This window comes from Anser anser, assembly GCF_964211835.1.
Source record: "Anser anser genome assembly, chromosome: 1".
NCBI classification, from domain to species: domain Eukaryota; kingdom Metazoa; phylum Chordata; class Aves; order Anseriformes; family Anatidae; genus Anser; species Anser anser.
In genome coordinates, this window is record NC_139720.1 from 59074330 (window position 1) to 59091586 (window position 17257).

Here is a 17257-nt window from a genome sequence, read left to right on the forward strand (position 1 = left end):
TTGAAATTAATACAGGTTAGCAACACTGGTTAGCAGCAACCAATTGCAATGCCTACAGCAAGAAGACATTTTCTGACATATCAGAGGATTCCACAGCCAATGTTGTGTCTTAATTACTAATTTTACTTTCCCTATAAATGATCCAAGAGCTAAATATTTGATCTACCATGGAAACTACTGAAACAAAGCTCTCTGGTTCCCGTCTTATAAAAGCTGTTATCCAACAACTTTCAGCTTGGGTGGCCCAAAAGTCTGGTACAGGCACCAAAGCCAAAACAACGTGATTTTCAATTCATTCGTGGTAGGTACCTGCTTCTCTGATCATCATGGAGCAGTCGGATTAACTCCTAGAACTGGCATCTCTGAATGGCAATGCTTGAGCCTCTCTGAGCCTAAATACAGAGGTACACAGGATCCTAATATTAAAACATGGGATTTTAAAGCTTTTGGCCTATAGCTTTGGTTTCTCCTTGAACAGACACTCAGCAGTACACGATGCATATACAATCAATTATTCCTGCACTTTCTTGCTCCAAACTATATTTTGCTCTATGCATTGCAACTGAGTATTTGACTGGTCCAAAAACCAACATACACGACGGTATTCCAGTTGGAGGCGAGCAGGTTTTCAAAATAAAGACTTTGTCAAAGAGCTGATCCAGAAGCATTTCCAAGAGAAATTTTGATCTGAGCCCCAGCAGGATCCAGGATCAGAGATCACCAGTTTCAGGTTAAGCCCTCCACAGTCAGAAAAGTCTAAATGAGAAGCTATTCAGCTCCAATCACCCTCTACACCCTACAAGGGTGGATAACAAAAGCTTGGCTGTCTTTCTGATATCACCTGGCCCAAATCCCCCCAAAAACCACTCCTCTGACCCCCACTTGCTCTGCTAGCTAGAGAGGGAGCGTCAGGCAGGCAGATGCCCACATCAGGCATCACGACTAGGGGAAACTTGTCTCATCAAGGTATAACTGAGATGCGAGCAGTAAAGAAGAGGTGGTCCTGCTGGGAATCCAAAGGCACTAAGCAGAGGCAGGCAGGCTTTTACCACCACTTGCCAGGTTTTTAGCAGGAAACTGCTGAAGTGTCCTGTAGTAACAGCTGTGAACTGCACCACTGACAGAAATGCTATTGCAGGTGTCAGGCCAAGCGCTAGAGAATACTGTCAAGCTGTGCTTTAAAACAGAGGGCTTGTACATGACGATAATCGATATGTCAAGTAGCATGAACCAGTGTAAAGTTTCTGCGGAGACAGAATACCGTACGCAGCTCCACTCTGGAGACATAATAGTCTCCTTCACTCACTTCGTATCTATTTTTAAATCGAAGGTAATCATCGAATAATGTGTCGTGTTGCTTTTTCCCTGAGCAAACAAAGATTCCCTGCACCTCCTAACAGGACTTAGGCGTACATGCTTAGTAAACAAACAGGCTAAATGTTTTGATTTTCTTCACAGTTGGAACAGTGATGTTGGTAGAGGCTATAATTTTCATTTACATGTTTAAATACCTGATAAGCTTCCAAGAATACTTAGACACACGGCACAGTATTGCCACAACAGCAAAGCAATCACGATGCGCCTTCATAACCGTTAACTTTAAAAACATTTAAAACTATTAAAACTTTTTTTAAAAAGAATCATGTAAGCAATGTCAGCTTCCAGGGTCTGGAAGTAGTTTTTGGAAGAAGACACTAAAGCGAGGATGTGAGACACCCTTAGAGGTTGTTCCAAATGCAGGGCTTCTGCTCTGGCACCAGGAGCAAGGCCCCGAACACCGTTCTGGTGCCCCCTCTCCCCACCACAAGAGACCTTTCCAAAATGGAGCCCTCGGGTCAACAGCAAAACACGCCATTTCCACTTAAATACCAGAGCGGGGAAAGAGAGAGCGGGGAAAGCTTCAGTGTGTGCAGGTCATTGCGCTTTGATTAACCAGGATCCTGGAACACCGACTCTTTGTTCCAAAATGAAGAAGAATATTGTTCCCTAATTTACTACCTCACTTTTCATTTCCATTAAATACAGTAAACTGTGACGTGCATAAATGTATACCTTCCTGCTTCACTTAACCAGCAGGTATCGACACAGCAACACTTTATATGCAGCAGCAGCAGCCATAAAGATTAAATTATTTGCACAATGTGTGAGATTTGATTCCCAAACGTAAACAAGCAAACAAAAGCTGCTGTCTCCCCAGCAAAAGCTAAATACTAACAGAGAACCTTACTCATAAAAACCATTAAATCTTTTTTATGATTCTCAACATTGCTTAACTGGTTTGTTTCTTCAATAAAGCCTTGAGAACAAGACTGTGGAGCTCGCACGGCAGCACAGCAGCTTAGCACGGCGCTTGGCTCCCCGCTCGGCGGCAGCAGCAGCAGCAGCACACGCTGGTGCAGCTGTACTCAGCGCCTCTGCGCACACCTGGAAAATGCTCCTGCCTGGAATGTACCCATGGCATTGAAGCAAAGGGGAGCATTCCTCCTTCCTGAGCAGAAATCCCACTCATGCCTTCTGTAAAATTGTCCTTAGGTGAATAACTATCATTTAGGTTTATTCAGAACACTTTCTGGCACACCTATGGACAAACGCACCTCCCAGGTTTCCTGCAAACTGCTTTCTATCATCTCAGCTTCGCTGAGGCAGTGTTTTATTGTGTTAATGACACGACCTCTTTGGCCTGAATCTCATTTATAGCAATCTGCAGGAAGAAAACCGTAAGATAGGTGGAAATGGCAGTTATATTAATTTTGACTGATTCCTTCACACTACTGTGATAGTGAAGAATAAAAATCAAGCCCTTTATCTTCACCAAATCTTCTTATTAACAAAGTAAATATCTAAATTTACATTTTATGGTTTGGGCTGATCTCCATCCATAATTATAGTTAATTATAATCTAATGGTAAGTGGTGCACATGCATGGCTCCCAGGACTGATTAAAAGATCCCGTTCATACACACCAAGTGTGTGAAGCAGCTGACAACAGTAGACAATGCCTTGAATGATTAAAGAGTGGTGTTAATACTGCAACTGCAGCAGAATCAGCAGTCTCCTGAATTCAGCAAGGACTGTGGGCAACTGAAGGAACTGTTAGTTTGTCACTTAAATACAAGAGCTGTAAGGACACCTTTCTTCCCTCTTCTGGAATGATTTTCCCAAAATGCAGTCAGTCTTGGTCCATCTCACTAGAATCAGTGCAATCAATATTCATTAATTTAATAGTAAGTGTGGACAGCACATCATCTAGGCAATAGTTTCTCAAGAAAGAAAGATAAACAGCCCTGCTGAATTGAAAGCTTATCAATATAATAATTACCTAGGTACATATACACATATATATAAATAGACAGCAGGCCTTGCATTACCTCAGAACAGAAGTAACCATGTACAATTTCTAGAAAACTGCACCTGGGCCCACCAGCGTTAAGAGAAGCAATCTCATCTGTGAGTTGCATTGCACTGAGCACAAGAACACAGTGCTACCCAGTCAAAACTTCTTCTAGTGTTGCACGGAAAAAAGGCCAGAGGTTTTCCTACCATCTCAATCCATTAGATGACTACAAATTAAAATGTAGATCTTTCAAATCAAAACCACTCTTTGGAAAGGCACAGTTTCTGAGAGAAATACAGAGAGCTCGCTGGTCACCATCCAGGCCAGGCAGCCTTTGAAGCCATGGTCCAACATTTGGTGTGTTTACCAGCATCTCCTCCCCACGTGCCATGGGTGCTGAACCCAACAGAGCAAGGGCAGGGTTACAAATGACTCAGTGGATGCACACAGCAAGTCACCTATTAGATCTTGGCATCTTTCTAAGGGGGGTGTCACCTCTGGGTTGCACCTGCCTAAAAAAAACTGTCTGGAATAGTGGGGGCTTAGGGAACATGAAGACAGACAAGAAGACACCATATAAAGCCTTTTGTTTTTTCCTGTGACATTTCAGAGACTGAAGATCATTCATACGGAAATACGCAAGTTTCTTCAATGCAAATTCATTCATATGCAAGTCAGGCTTAAGTTGTCACCTCCACTTGGCAGAGGGCATTTATAATGCACTTGGTCATCTACAACAACCTGGTGCCAGAAGGGCAGGTCCTTGGTATATCCACAGGATGAACAACAGCTGGAGAAAATACTAAAAAGAAGAATCCGTATCACTGCAATTTCTGCTTCTCCCTCTCAGGAGCTACAGAGTAACTCTGAGAGGGAACATGGTGACACTTCTCTAGGGAGATCACTTGCCTGAAACCATATGTGAGCACTGGGACTACCTAGAGAGAAGAGAAAGGGGTAAAAAAGAAAAAAAATAATAGGAAACAAAACTCTTGGAGACTTGAAACCAAAAGGGCACCTTCTCACAAAGCACCAGAAGTGCAAGTGAAACCATTTCTCATAAGTCTGTGTTGGATCAAGTGACAAAGGACACTGTGCAGTACGAGCCACACAAAGTAATTGCCACTTCTTTCATTGTACTTGCAAAAATAAGTGACATTTGAAATGCTGAGGGCATGAATTCAGCAGGCACCTATACCACTACCATCCCACAATCCAGTAAATGTCAAATGCTCCCATTTCCAAGACTTCTGTAGTATAAAAGTTCCCTGCTTGCTATCTAACAACCATTTTCCTACTTGGTAATGTTTCATTTACTTTGCTTGTATTATTCTTTTTACTTCTGGGTTGCAAGACAACAAGAAATAAATGCAAAAACACTACCTCCATTTACTGCCTCACTTAACTCTCTCATAGTACAAATATTTGAGAAAAATTCCATGGACATGTTAATATTTAATTTTTCATTGGTCTAAAGTACAAAGACAAAATTCCCATTGTTGAAAGCTGTTTACATAAATCATTCCACTTCTTTGGGATATAAGACATCTTGTGAGGAAAAAATGTGAAATACGGCATTGAGAGCAGTATGTTGAGACTCCTGGTGAAAATGTGATCCCATTCTTATTTTAAAGAAATAAACCATTGACAATTGCAGGCCAGGGTTAATGTTTTCCATGGAGCAACATCTTACTGACAGCAATGAGTGGGTACATAAGCCAGTATTTTCCCCTAGAGCCTTAAACAACTGGGTGAAGGCTGATCATTGACCAAACACACTCTACCCAACCAAGACAGAAAAATCAGCACAGCTTGGCCCAGGCAAGGCAGTGGTATCAGAACATTTTAATATGTTTAAACATGCTACTGTCCTCAAACTTCCTCAATTTTTAACGCAAAGTAAGAGTGATTCAATTATACCCATTCTGAAGGCTTAGAGATTTTCTTGAACTAAAGATTTTGAAGCAGTTTGTCCTCTGATATGACCGCAAAGCAGCAGAGAAAACTATTTCTATCTGGCTACACATGATGAACACCGAAATACACATTCAAGCACTACACTGAACACCTTTCTCAGAGACACTAAGACATCCATAGCTCAACCGCAAGCATACGTCTATAAAAGACATTATAAAACTACCATTCCACCTGTACTGGCAAGAATTATGTTCAGGACAGACTGGTCACTATTTGAATATGGACCAAGCAAGTCTCAATCTGGCAATATTTTGCACATGTAACACCCTTCATGCACGAAGAAACTCAGGACAAAGCTGAAGTAAATGACCCGAGGAACCACCCTTTTCCAGTTTGTCAGAGGTTCTTGGACTGTATTTTTTGCAATTTGAAAAGTCCTGTACGCGTACCTCTCAGATCCTTTGCTAAAATCATGCTGAATCAGCTCATAATTAGTAACTGTCTCGTTCTACTTCAGGAAAACAAGCCCTCTGTAATAATTTACAACAATCTGCTCTGCAAGACTTCCCTCTAGCCAAGTCCAAACTGCAGGCAAAATCAGAAACTCAGCACAAATAAAGACTACCCTATTTCAAGCTTCATTAAAATTCCTAAGATCCCTTCAACAGACTAATCAGGCTAAGGACACTGAACAGGATGAAAGGGTTAATTTTTAATCAGCGACCAGGAGCATGCGGGTTGAATGCAAATGTTGGCACACAGCACTGGCTCCGCAGCATCAGTAACAGCATTTCAGATAGCTCTCTGGCACTCGTTTACGAACATTCAGCAACAGTTCACAGAGATCAACTGATGGATAGTAACGCTACGGGATGTTTGGGTCCCTGTGCTTTGCTGCACCCAGCTGAAGATTTTAGACTAAGTTATTGGTCCTTGATTTGAAGACTACAGGTACAAGGATTTATGACAAGATTCTTGTCTGGACTCCTTCATTTTCTTAAGGCAAAACTGCAGCCTTTTTGTTGGAGGCTGGGAGATCTATTTTTAAAAAGTAAAAACCAGATTAGGTATTGTATTATGAGCATGCCAAAGTCTTAAGTGCAGAGAATGAAACCATATTTTTTCTCCACATTACTGCAGAACCAGATTCTGCCTCGTGCCTTAGAGTAACAGGAAACACAGTGTTTTATTCAGTGTGAGAAACAAGCAAAAGCCCGTGATCGGAGCTTACCACATGTAACACCACTGTGCCTCAAGGACAAACTAGAGACCTTGTTGAGCTAGATGTTCGACGGACACGGCAAAGCAAAATCTCAAAAGCTTGATATTTCAGAGCTTCTCCCGAGGAATGGGGATGATGTATTTTGGTTTAGCAATACAGGTTCATTGACTCCATATGTCCACCGAATCCTTCCCTGCTCTTTCCACTCCCACTCATCTACCACTGGCACCTACCGGAATAAGACTGTGGATGGATACAACGAAAGTGAAGCATAAAAAATGAAGAGAAGGCCAACACCTAAGTGGTGGAATGATTTCTGCTGACATGAGCAGCAAAGTCACTAGTTCAGAGACCATGAGTTAGTGAAGTAATAATCCTCAGTTCACAGTTCAGAAAAAGAAAGGCACTGAGGTTAAAAGCTTGCACAAAGCAAATTAGCTGTTACAGGCCAAATTCATTTTCAGAAGTGAGAAGTCTATTCTAAGGTACTTTTTTAAGCACCTACTGTTAACAGAGAGCTGCAGCTGCAGAGATGGCTCACCTACATGCCTATGGAGGTGGCTTCTTCCACTGACCAGCAAGCCAACGTGGGCTGATGGTTGAAGCTGCATGGAATAACTACTGGCACAGCAAGGAAATGAGTCTTAACATTTGTTTCTAAGTTCTAATCACTAATTGCAAAGGTTGTAAATGCCCTCCAAAGAATAGAGAGAGATTTAATTACTTTTTGCTTTAGACAAATTTCCAGAAATAAATTTGTATTTTATCCTATTTGTTCTCAGATTAGCATGGGGATGGGTTTAATTGGGCACAGTGGGGAAATTAATATCCTTGGGTGAAATTATGCAGAGACTTAGATCCCGGGCCACCCTATGGACATTGCATGTGGCATAAATTAACACAGCATCTTTCCTGCTAATGAACAATGAGTAACTTTTTTTTCCAGTAATTTTTTTAAAATGTTAATCCATGTGGAATTTCTTTAGAAGTCTCATGAAATTATCCACAAACCTACATCAAGAGACTTTCCCATATGCTTTACTTCTCACACTAGGAGAGCTCTGATTTGTTCATCTCTGTCCCACACAGGCACACACTGTTTTTAATGCAGCAAGGAGTTTTTGTGAGGGCAGACTATGTTAGAATTGGTCAGAATTTGTCTGATACAACAGTGTTTTCAATAGCATGAAATGCAGATTCCCTGGCATTGAAATATTTCATGGGTCAGTTCTGGATGGATTGCTGACCACCTCAGCTGCAGGCTCATCTCTTTGTATTCCCAGGCTTACGCCATCCGTTAGCAATGCCAGATGTCCCAAAATTGAAAAGGGTCTACTTCTGGTCTCCTAGAATTATTTCTAAGTCTTCATAAACAATATATATATATACACACACATATATTTACCATCCACATAAAGTCTCGTTTCCTTTTTCCTTTTTTTTCTATCCCAAAAAAGCAACTCCCCACAATGGAAATAAGACGCTAAGGAACTGTGACCAACCATATCTATTTCACAAACAAATATGTATTATGAATATGCATGAAGTAACATTGTGGATCTAGTGAAAGAAAGAAAGAAAGAAAGAAAGAAAGAAAGAAAGAAAGAAAGAAAGAAAGGAAGGAAGGAAGGAAGGAAGGAAGGAAGGAAGGAAGGAAGAAAGGAAGAGAAAGAAAAACTCTGTTTCTGGTCATTATACTTTTTCCTACTTTTCCTCTACAAGTTAGCCATGCTCTTTGAAAAATGAAGCTGCAATAATCTGGAAAGGCTGTAAATTTTCTAGTGAAGCTTACAGGTTTGCAAACATGCCTCCCCCCAGTTACTAGATACTGATTATAACAACACAAGCAGGCGTACCTGCCTCCGGGTTCTCTTTATAGCAAAGAATTGAATTCTACTCAGTTCTTCTTATCAGCCAAGTTTTCAAGCCTGTAGATAGTTGGCTATATCCCATTTCTCTGATGTAAGTTCAAATGAAAACTATGTAAATGTAAGTCCAGGGAAAAAAACATTTGCATTGTCTTAAAACATAAGAAGATACATTTTCTTTTTTTTCTATATTTCCCTACATTTCCATAATACCATCAGTCCCAGTCTACTTTAAAAATATGATGTATGAGCTCATTCAAAAAACAGAGTGAGAGAGAAAAACCTTTAAAGAAGGAAGGTTTCTTTAGAAAGCTGTAATTTTAAAAGCATTTATCTTGAATCAAGGTCAAAATGAGAAAGATGGCTGCTGCAGCTGCAGTCTATTTGAGCTACTATTTCTTTGCTGTTCCTCAACAGATGTGCAGTGAAGACAAAACACAAAGTCCTGTTTGCTATAGATATACTAAAAGGCACAGCAAAGCCTTTTCACAAGCCAAGCAGAACAGAAAATAAAGTTGCTGCAGTGATTTCAACCCAGAGCATAAATGCTAAATCTTTTGGCCTCAGCTTGACCGTCAGGGGGAAATGTTACCTGCACATGCACGCCTGACCTGACACAAACAGAATGGATGGACACAAGTGATTTCTGTTCTACAAACATGCCCACATGGACAAAGATTTATTGCCCCTGAAGCAGTGCCCCTGATATTTTTAGTGAGATCACATCCTCTTGATGTGGCTCTTTACTGTGGCTTATACACCATAACTTTCTTTACAAGAAAGAAGCACTAAACAATTTGATAAGCGGGAAAGAAAGTACGAAATCCTGCAGTAATCATTTCCAGAGCAGTCATTCATAATGTCAAAGAGGATTATGGCAGCAGCTTGTTGGATAAGATGACCCCTTACAAAATAACGATGCAACTTCCTTGGCAATGTGAAGGCCAAATGCTGATATTAAAAGGAAAAAAAAGTACCAGAGATAGTAAAGTCCTGATCTTCTGAGTTGCAAAATGTCCAGACTAATAATTAATGCACAGCTGGGCTTTGCTGTCTTACTACCTTACCAGAGTCTATTCTGCTTAATACTTCTAAACTCCAAGTAATCCCACGACACAGAGAAACAATCAACTCCGTTGCAACATCCTTTACTTTTCCAGCAGCTGGTTTCTGCCTCATCTGGCTGGGTCCAGGTCTGCACAGCGTTGCTGGACCACATCCATCCCCCTCGGCTCCCTCTCCTCCATCTTCTGGTGGAAGCTCTGCCACACTCCTGCCTTCCTCCAGCAGGATCCGTAAATCCACACACAGAGGCTGGGAAGATGCTTTCACACACTCCTCTTCCTCTCCCTGTTAGCAACAAACTGTACACAGATAATATTGCTTTCATATGTAAGAATCCCTTCAAGCGGCCGTTTTGAAATATTCCAAGCCACAGACTCCTCAAAACATTTTACATATGAATAGGACATTGTCAACTCCCTTAGACCCGCACTGCACTTGAGCACACAGAAGAGTAAAATACACATTAGCACTATAAAACTTCATCTCAATTAGCATAATCTGTATTTCCATTATAGAGCCCAGCTTTATAACCAGCCTCGGGTGATGTACGGAGCACTTTGGATCCAAAGTGCTTCGTCTTTCTCTAAGGAGAAATTCGCCAAACACAAGAAAACCATTCAGAGCCGTGCTTGCCTGGAATGTATTAGCCTTCACTGGCTGCTTATCTCTCAGCAGTCCTAGCCCCTTTCTCTATCTCCTTCCACTGCTCCCTTCATTTCATTGAGTTCAATTAAAACCTTGTGATGCACTTTGTCTGCAGCCAGGAAACGCTGTTATGCTTCGCACATACCCGAGTGGATGGGCCGAGCACACCAACTCCTCCTCCCAAGGGCACGCCCAAGACGAAAAAGGGGAATGAGCGGAGATCTTACAGATTTTTTTGCTTCCAACGAGAGCATTTAAAGGAAAATCAAAACAGGCAACAGTTACAGAAGACGCATCTTCTGGTACCACTACCAAATAGGATGCTGGAAATACCAGAAATTCTTCCTTCCTTCTCCACCTGAGATTCTTCCTCCAAATATCATGGATAGGCTTCACAGCAAAGCTTTTAATACATGTAAGGCCACTATACAAGAAGCTTTCTCCTGGATTAAACAGGAAGGAAGGAATCTCATAACGTTTTGAAGCCCGGTTTCTGAGGATCCAGAATACTAGATATCTATCTGAGTTTTAATGGTAATAATACTAATTCCTAATTAGCATGCAAAATAATAACCTTCACTTTCAGTCACTAATAGCCTGCCAAACTCACTGTGAAATTTCTACTAATGTTGTAGCTAGTGATCAATAAGTACCAAAAATCATGGATCACGCTGACAGCATGATTATGAAGGAGATGGACAGACAACAAAACTGCTAGATGGAACATTAAAAGCGCAGAATTTTTTTCCAAAGGGAAAAAAAAATGTTCTTTCACCTTGTGAGGTCTTATGCAGAAAACTGGAAACAGCAGGAGAGAGAATCTAAAGGAAAGTGTCTTTGTGAGGAGATCTCTATGTAGAGATTTTTTTCTCAGGAGGGTCCTTGAGACATCTGAAGGGTGAAAGACTGTACCAACCCTGTTAGATATCTCCTCCAGACAAGAAAAAATTTACACAGACTTACTAGCATATACATATTTTGGTCTTCCCTAGGCACTATTTAAAGCACTAATAAAGAGAGTCCTGGAAACAGTCTTCTCTTTCCTGCCTCCCCCCACAGCTCACCGCCACCACCCTTGCTCCCTGTGAGGCTACCAGCTGGGATCTCAACAGGATTCAAGATAAGCCTACTTGCAGAACTGGCTTGGAGATTTTCTCATCTTGAAAGCTAACAGGAAATGCACATGGAATATAAAAACAAGAGCGGAAGGAAGTAAACTGAATGCTTTCAACCCTCAGGGAAGAGTTAATCTAAGAGTGATGGTTCAGGCTGTTTCCAATTTCACTACCACTGTTTCACACAACTGTAATGAAACAGATGCTAATTTCCCCACAAGATAATCCACATCATGTACAAATCCAAACTTTTGGATTGCAAAAACTGGTACAGCTTCAGTAAGTCTCTTTTTCTCAGTATTACTGGAGTTCTTTAAACCCTTCCATGTTTTAAGACCCTGAGGAGCCTGGTCTTACCTCGCAGATGACACGTCTTTGAGCAGGAGGCTGGACTAGAGATATCCTGCAGCTTCATATCCTGTGATCCTACGTTTATGGGCACAGTCCAGTGCTTCACTTTATCTTTCCTTTCATGGTCACATACACTAATGCAAAGCAAGAGTAAGTCCACACAGCAGAAAAATTGCAGGCACTACCTATTTCTCATGTTTCTTCTGTACTTCTTACCTTAACATGTGAGGTCTACTCGTATGGCTGCTCAAATCCACAGTGAAACTCCCACTTTCTCCACTGCCTAGAATCTGGGGCCACTGAATTAGGGTCTTGCAACTGAATCACTGCTGAGATGTATCAAGTATGAAACCAGAACTGACAACTTCGAGTAACTGGTCTGGATACCCATTATGACCAAGACCAGAGAAGACCTCCCTAAAAGAATACCCAATTAAGACATAGTCCATTTTTCAGATAGGCAACTCATCTTGTCTCAGAATTTGCCAGGAGCAGAAAATCTGCCTTGATTTGACATCAAACTCTCTTCCTCAAACACAACGCATTTTTAATCTGAACTGACCTAGCCACCTTCCAGCCACGGCACCTCGTTTGGTGTCTGTCCACCCCTCATGGCCACAGCTCTCTGCTCTGTGCAGGAACCTGTACACTGTGACCAAGGTACCCTTAACTTTCCATGATTCTGCAGCAAGTGTTCTAGACGTTTCATCACTTTTCTTGTGTTTTTGGTTTTTTTTTCTAAACACACTTAAAGATAGTACTAGGACCTGCTGAAAACAGCATACCGCTGTGTGACACAGTACTGCAGCAAAGGTCCCGAATGACGAAGTACAAAGTCACTTCCCCACCTCTCTACTTCACCCTTGCACGTGCCGGGGTGGCATTAACTTTACTCTTGCCCAAGGAGTATGCAAGCCAGCTGGTTAACCACCACGCTCACACCCCTTCTAGACCTCCCTTTCAACAGAAGAGAGTCCCCTGCTCAGTAAGCATCATCTAGATTTCATTCCTCTACACGTTCATCCTTATTAAAATTCATACTGTCTGCTGCCGCCCGAGTCACCAAGTATTCACAGCTCTCTATTACTGACATGCTGTTTTCCTCCTCTCCATTTACCACTGCCCTAACTTTTGTGTCCTCTGAAAACTTGATCGATAAATGTCTATGCTTTTTCTCTGGGTCATAAAGAAGAACAGTGAACTAGCGTCAGCCCAAAATCTGGCCCCCTGAGGATCTTATGGGAAATGTATCTGCTTAGTGATGACTTCCCAGTTACAGCTATTTTTACAAACTGTCAAACATTTTTTAAATTAGTATTATGTATGCCAGATTGATATATATTCACTTGCCAATTTAGCTTTTGGTTTATTCATTTCCATATGGATCAGTATAGGAGTAATTCAGATGTTCAGATATTCTTGTATCATTAAAACAAAGAGGGTCATTGGCTTGGAAAGTGCATTTAAAAAATTTATTTGTAGATAATGCTTAGGTTGATTGTCTATCTTTAACCGTTCAAGGCTACTGAGAAGGTTTCTGTGGTGTTTTAGAGCATTGCATTGATCTCAACTTTGCGTGGGTTAATTTTGTTACAAGTTATTGCAATCTGAAAGAGCGAAAACACTTTTTAATCAAAAATATTTTATGTTTTCAACTCAAAAATATAAAGCATAATAAAGATTATGGTTTAGCTGGTGCTTTCTCAAGCCACAGAGTTGAGTGGCAGGTAGGAATGACCTGGAAGGGGCAATCTCAGACTGTTGCTGCTTTTGGGGTAATCCTTACATTTTATGCTGAAAATTCCATTTGTCATGATTAAATATTAATCAGCCATTACCAAGGAGGCACATATATAAAAGCTCTGTTAAATAATAAAACCCAACAAGTGAAAAAAACTGACTTGATTTCACGCTTACAATAAAGGGTTGCCACATTATCCCCCTCCAAGCTCAGATAAATCACCTCAGCTCCACACATGCGAATGGATCTGTGCTTCCCCATGAGCTAGGAAATGCACCCGGACTGTTTATGGGAAAAGAAAGATTTACTGAGACCGACTGCTTGAGTCCCAGCAGGCAAAGCTGTTAAAGCACTCTGTTCAATTGGGAAGGACACCATTTGTGTGCATATGTGCAGCTACTCATGCAGGTATGATACGAGTGACTATATTACATCTATACACAAGTGGATATACCCATGCATTATTGACGCGGACACAGCACAACACTGTTTTACCCACCACCAGATGCTGGCATTTTTCTATCTTGTAATTACTTCATTGTCAAGAGTTGTAACACGCTGGATCATGTTTTACTGTTCAGAGACACTTTATCATCATTTTGGCTTCTCCTTTCCCTTCTCTATTTTTTATGTCTATTTCATTACAGGGTCTCCGAGCTGAAAGTTTAAATAATATTCGGAGAAAATGGCAATGTGAATTTTGCATATAATAGTCGTCTCTTATTTAATAACCATTTTTTTCCAGAACACACTACTTTTTAGCTCTCCTATTTAATCAAGCTCTTGACATAACCTTTTTCCTGTCAAAATCTATTCATTTTTCGGAAATCTTTATCCTCTACTCACTAACTTTTTCTTCTGTCTTTTTTCTGTCACCAAGTAACCTCCTTCAGCATTCTGCTGCTGCCCCCACGCAGCCCTACCAGTCTTTTAGGCTCATCCCCTGCTAACCATTTCTCTTCGCTCTGTTTTTCTAGGCTACCACCAACCCCCAGCTCCCTTCTAATGCACTCACAAAGCCACGAGCTGAGGAAGACCCCACTAAAGACCTAACCTGGCCACCCCACAGCCGGTGGCGGGGGAGATGAGGTGACCGTGACATGGGGACTTGGATTCAGTTGTTCGAGAGGTAACAGAAAATAGCTCCTTCCCGTGTGTCCCCCCCCCTCCCCCAGTTTCCAGGGCTTTAATCCCGTTCCTGAGCCTGGTTCCTCTTTTCCTCCATCTGGGTGTCCCCACGCCCAGCCCAGCGCTGTCACTCGATGCACTCTCCGTCTGTTCCTAAGAGACCCTGTCCACGCAGAGGCCCTAAATTAGACAGAACACACAAAACGCAACAGAATGAACAAAAGGCTTCAGAGGCAGGAAAATTACAAGGACAAGAGTTACAGCACAGGGCGGCCATGAGGCATGCCTGTTTGTATTTATAGCTTTTACTTGGCGTTTTGTTTTTATTGTAGTTCAGCAGTTAAGAAAGATGACAGAGTTCGAGGTCAGGAGTGTTGTTGCAGGCGCACAAAGGCATGATTAGACTGGAGATTCAGCAGCGATGCTGCTGGGCGCTTTCTCATTTCTCAACAAATAGTAATTCTTCCTCTCTGTTTTATACACTCGCTTTCAATTCTGTATCTCAAATGTTTAAACAAAACCCAATTATCCCCTCATACAATTAAAGGCAGTGAGTATGGAAAATAGTCCAAGGCTTTATGTGTTACTTTATAAGAGAACGTACCAGAAATTTAGTCGTCCCACTAAGGATTCCCTCCTGATAAATTCAGTGTGAGAAAAACAAAGATTTCAGGAAAATACAAACAGCCTCAGAAACGAGGACAGCCTCATACCTCTACTTCAGCTATGAACGTTTTCTTGAAATGAAGCAACCCCAAATGCAAAAGAAAGTGAGAAGATCCCAGGCTGATAACCCCACTGGCATTAACACTGTGGAAAACACATTTGCTACATGTTGCTTGTGGCTTCCTCAAAATGTGTGCTAATTTCCAATGAAAGCTGAATATGTATATAAAAAAAAATCCAAACATCTAGCATTGACTAATTGTGCTCCTCAAGATATCAGCTGTATTCTCTTTTGTTGTTGTTTTATATTGTTCATAAAATAAAATAAGGCAACAAAGGATGTAGATAAAGATGGGAGTGAACCTGAAAAATCACAGCTTCTAATCACCCTGAGGTAATTGCAAAACAAAGAAGAGTGCGGTGAGAAGGTAACCCATCATTTTATTTAGATCCTCCCACATGAACGGGATTAATTCCGTGCGCTGCAGATGTTCATTTATGTCCTCCTTATACTATGGGGGAATTAAAATACAGGGTGGTTTGCTGCTTACAATGTCAGGGACAATTTAACTGTTTCCGCTGCAGCTCTCCTAATTCCCTTCACAGAGGGGAGAGCAGCCCTAATACCTATGACCTCCAACAACAATGCCTACCCCAGCACTTGCAGGACTTCATTTAATTTGTGATGTCCTTCTAAGCAGGAGAAAAAAAGATCCTTACGCAGGCTCTCTTCTCTCCGTGCTTCATTACTGCCTTCCTCTTGCCATACGCGCAGCGCTAGTAAGTACTGGTGTTCAAATGAACTATCTCAGGCTAAACAACGTTCAAGCTCTTATGAATAACGTGGTTGGGGATTTGGGGGCGTGCTTCCGAAAGCCCCTGCCGGAGTGTTTTCCCCTGTGTGCTCCCACCCCACTCGAAGCCATGCAGCCTCAGAGCACCAGGCGGGAGCAGAGGCTCCCTCTCCCCCTGGATGCTGTTCGGGGCCGGGCAGGCTGGGGCTTCGCCTGTACGGCCAAGAAGAGAGGCAGACTGCAAGCCAGGGTGTGAAGGCTTCACCAAACCGACCTCAAATTGTGTTCACCTTCTGAAGGGCACGGGTGTTTGAAGGCCCGTCTAACCGTCCCAGCCCGCTGGCTGATCTAATAAAACACTGCTGGCTCTACCTACAGCTCTGTCCTGTCAGTGCGCAGAGCATCACGGCCACCGGGATGCTGCCATGGGTCAAATACATTTTGACATAACTGCCTTTTACTTCTCTTTTGTGTTACGTGCTCGTTCCAAAAAGCAGCTAAGGGTCAAGTCATCCCCACCCTCAAGTGCCCACACCCAAGCCAATCCCAACTAACGCACATAGGGCACGGAGAGAAAAGGGGAAACAAAACAAAAGCACAGCGAGTCCTAAGCAAACGTGAGGGTTTCTCTCCTTCATCTGTTAGCTATTCGTACAGACAAAACACAGAATTAAGCTATGCACATGACTAAGGGTTTACAGCATCAGGGTTTTCCCAGAGCTATTTGTCTAATCAAAAAGTCAACAAGCTACATCACAGTTTTTTATTGCAAGGACAACACTGAAGGAAAAACCGCAAGACTTCATTTCCTTTCCCCTCCGTTTTTGGAAGAATAGGCGCTGTTTCAAACAGCATCTGCTTGTTCCCCACAGACAAAACAAAACACAGACTTCTTCACTCCCTTCAAAGGAGAGATTAGACACTCCGATAGACTTTAATACTGACAAGCAAGTGACCGAAGTGGTTCTTCCAAACCCAAACAGCATTTTTCTTCCCAAGCATCCAGACACAACACGGAAGGAGCTGCGCACCAGGTTCTGCAAGCTCCTTCTCAGAACCAGCTCCCCTCAAAACAGCACCGCTCCTCCTCCCAGCTGCAAAGCTTAGGTCAGGATTAAAGGGGGGAAATGCCTGACACACAAATGGCCTCCCACTGGCCACAGCAAGTGTAATATGTGGATGACAAAATTCAAGTGAAAACAAGACATAAAAACCGCACCTATGTGGCAAAAAAAAATAAAAGAAAAAAAATGATGCAAATGTTACCCCCTAAAAAAAAAGTTTCAAAAAAACCTCACAAAACCTAGCCAGATTCTATAACCTTTCTCTCTGAAGTGCCAGCCTTTACAGTAAGGTGTGTCCACTTTGTTCCCTACTTCTGTAATTCACTGATGTCATTACGCTGGCACCA

At 42.0% G+C, this 17257-nt stretch overlaps 1 protein-coding gene and 1 long non-coding RNA gene across 3 annotated transcripts in view; one reads left to right on the forward strand and one right to left on the reverse strand.

Annotated features, from left to right (window-relative positions):
• Positions 1-17257, reverse strand: part of CHST11 (carbohydrate sulfotransferase 11) — a 170338-nt gene that overhangs the window by 95047 nt on the left and 58034 nt on the right. The gene's annotated exons all lie outside the window — the stretch shown is intronic.
• The window catches only part of LOC310903422, a 49533-nt gene continuing 32276 nt past the window's right edge, over positions 1-17257 (forward strand). Inside the window, exon 1 of the long non-coding RNA XR_014587513.1 lies at positions 1-17257. This exon is cut by the window's right edge and continues 30572 nt beyond it. This is a non-coding gene — a long non-coding RNA (uncharacterized lncRNA).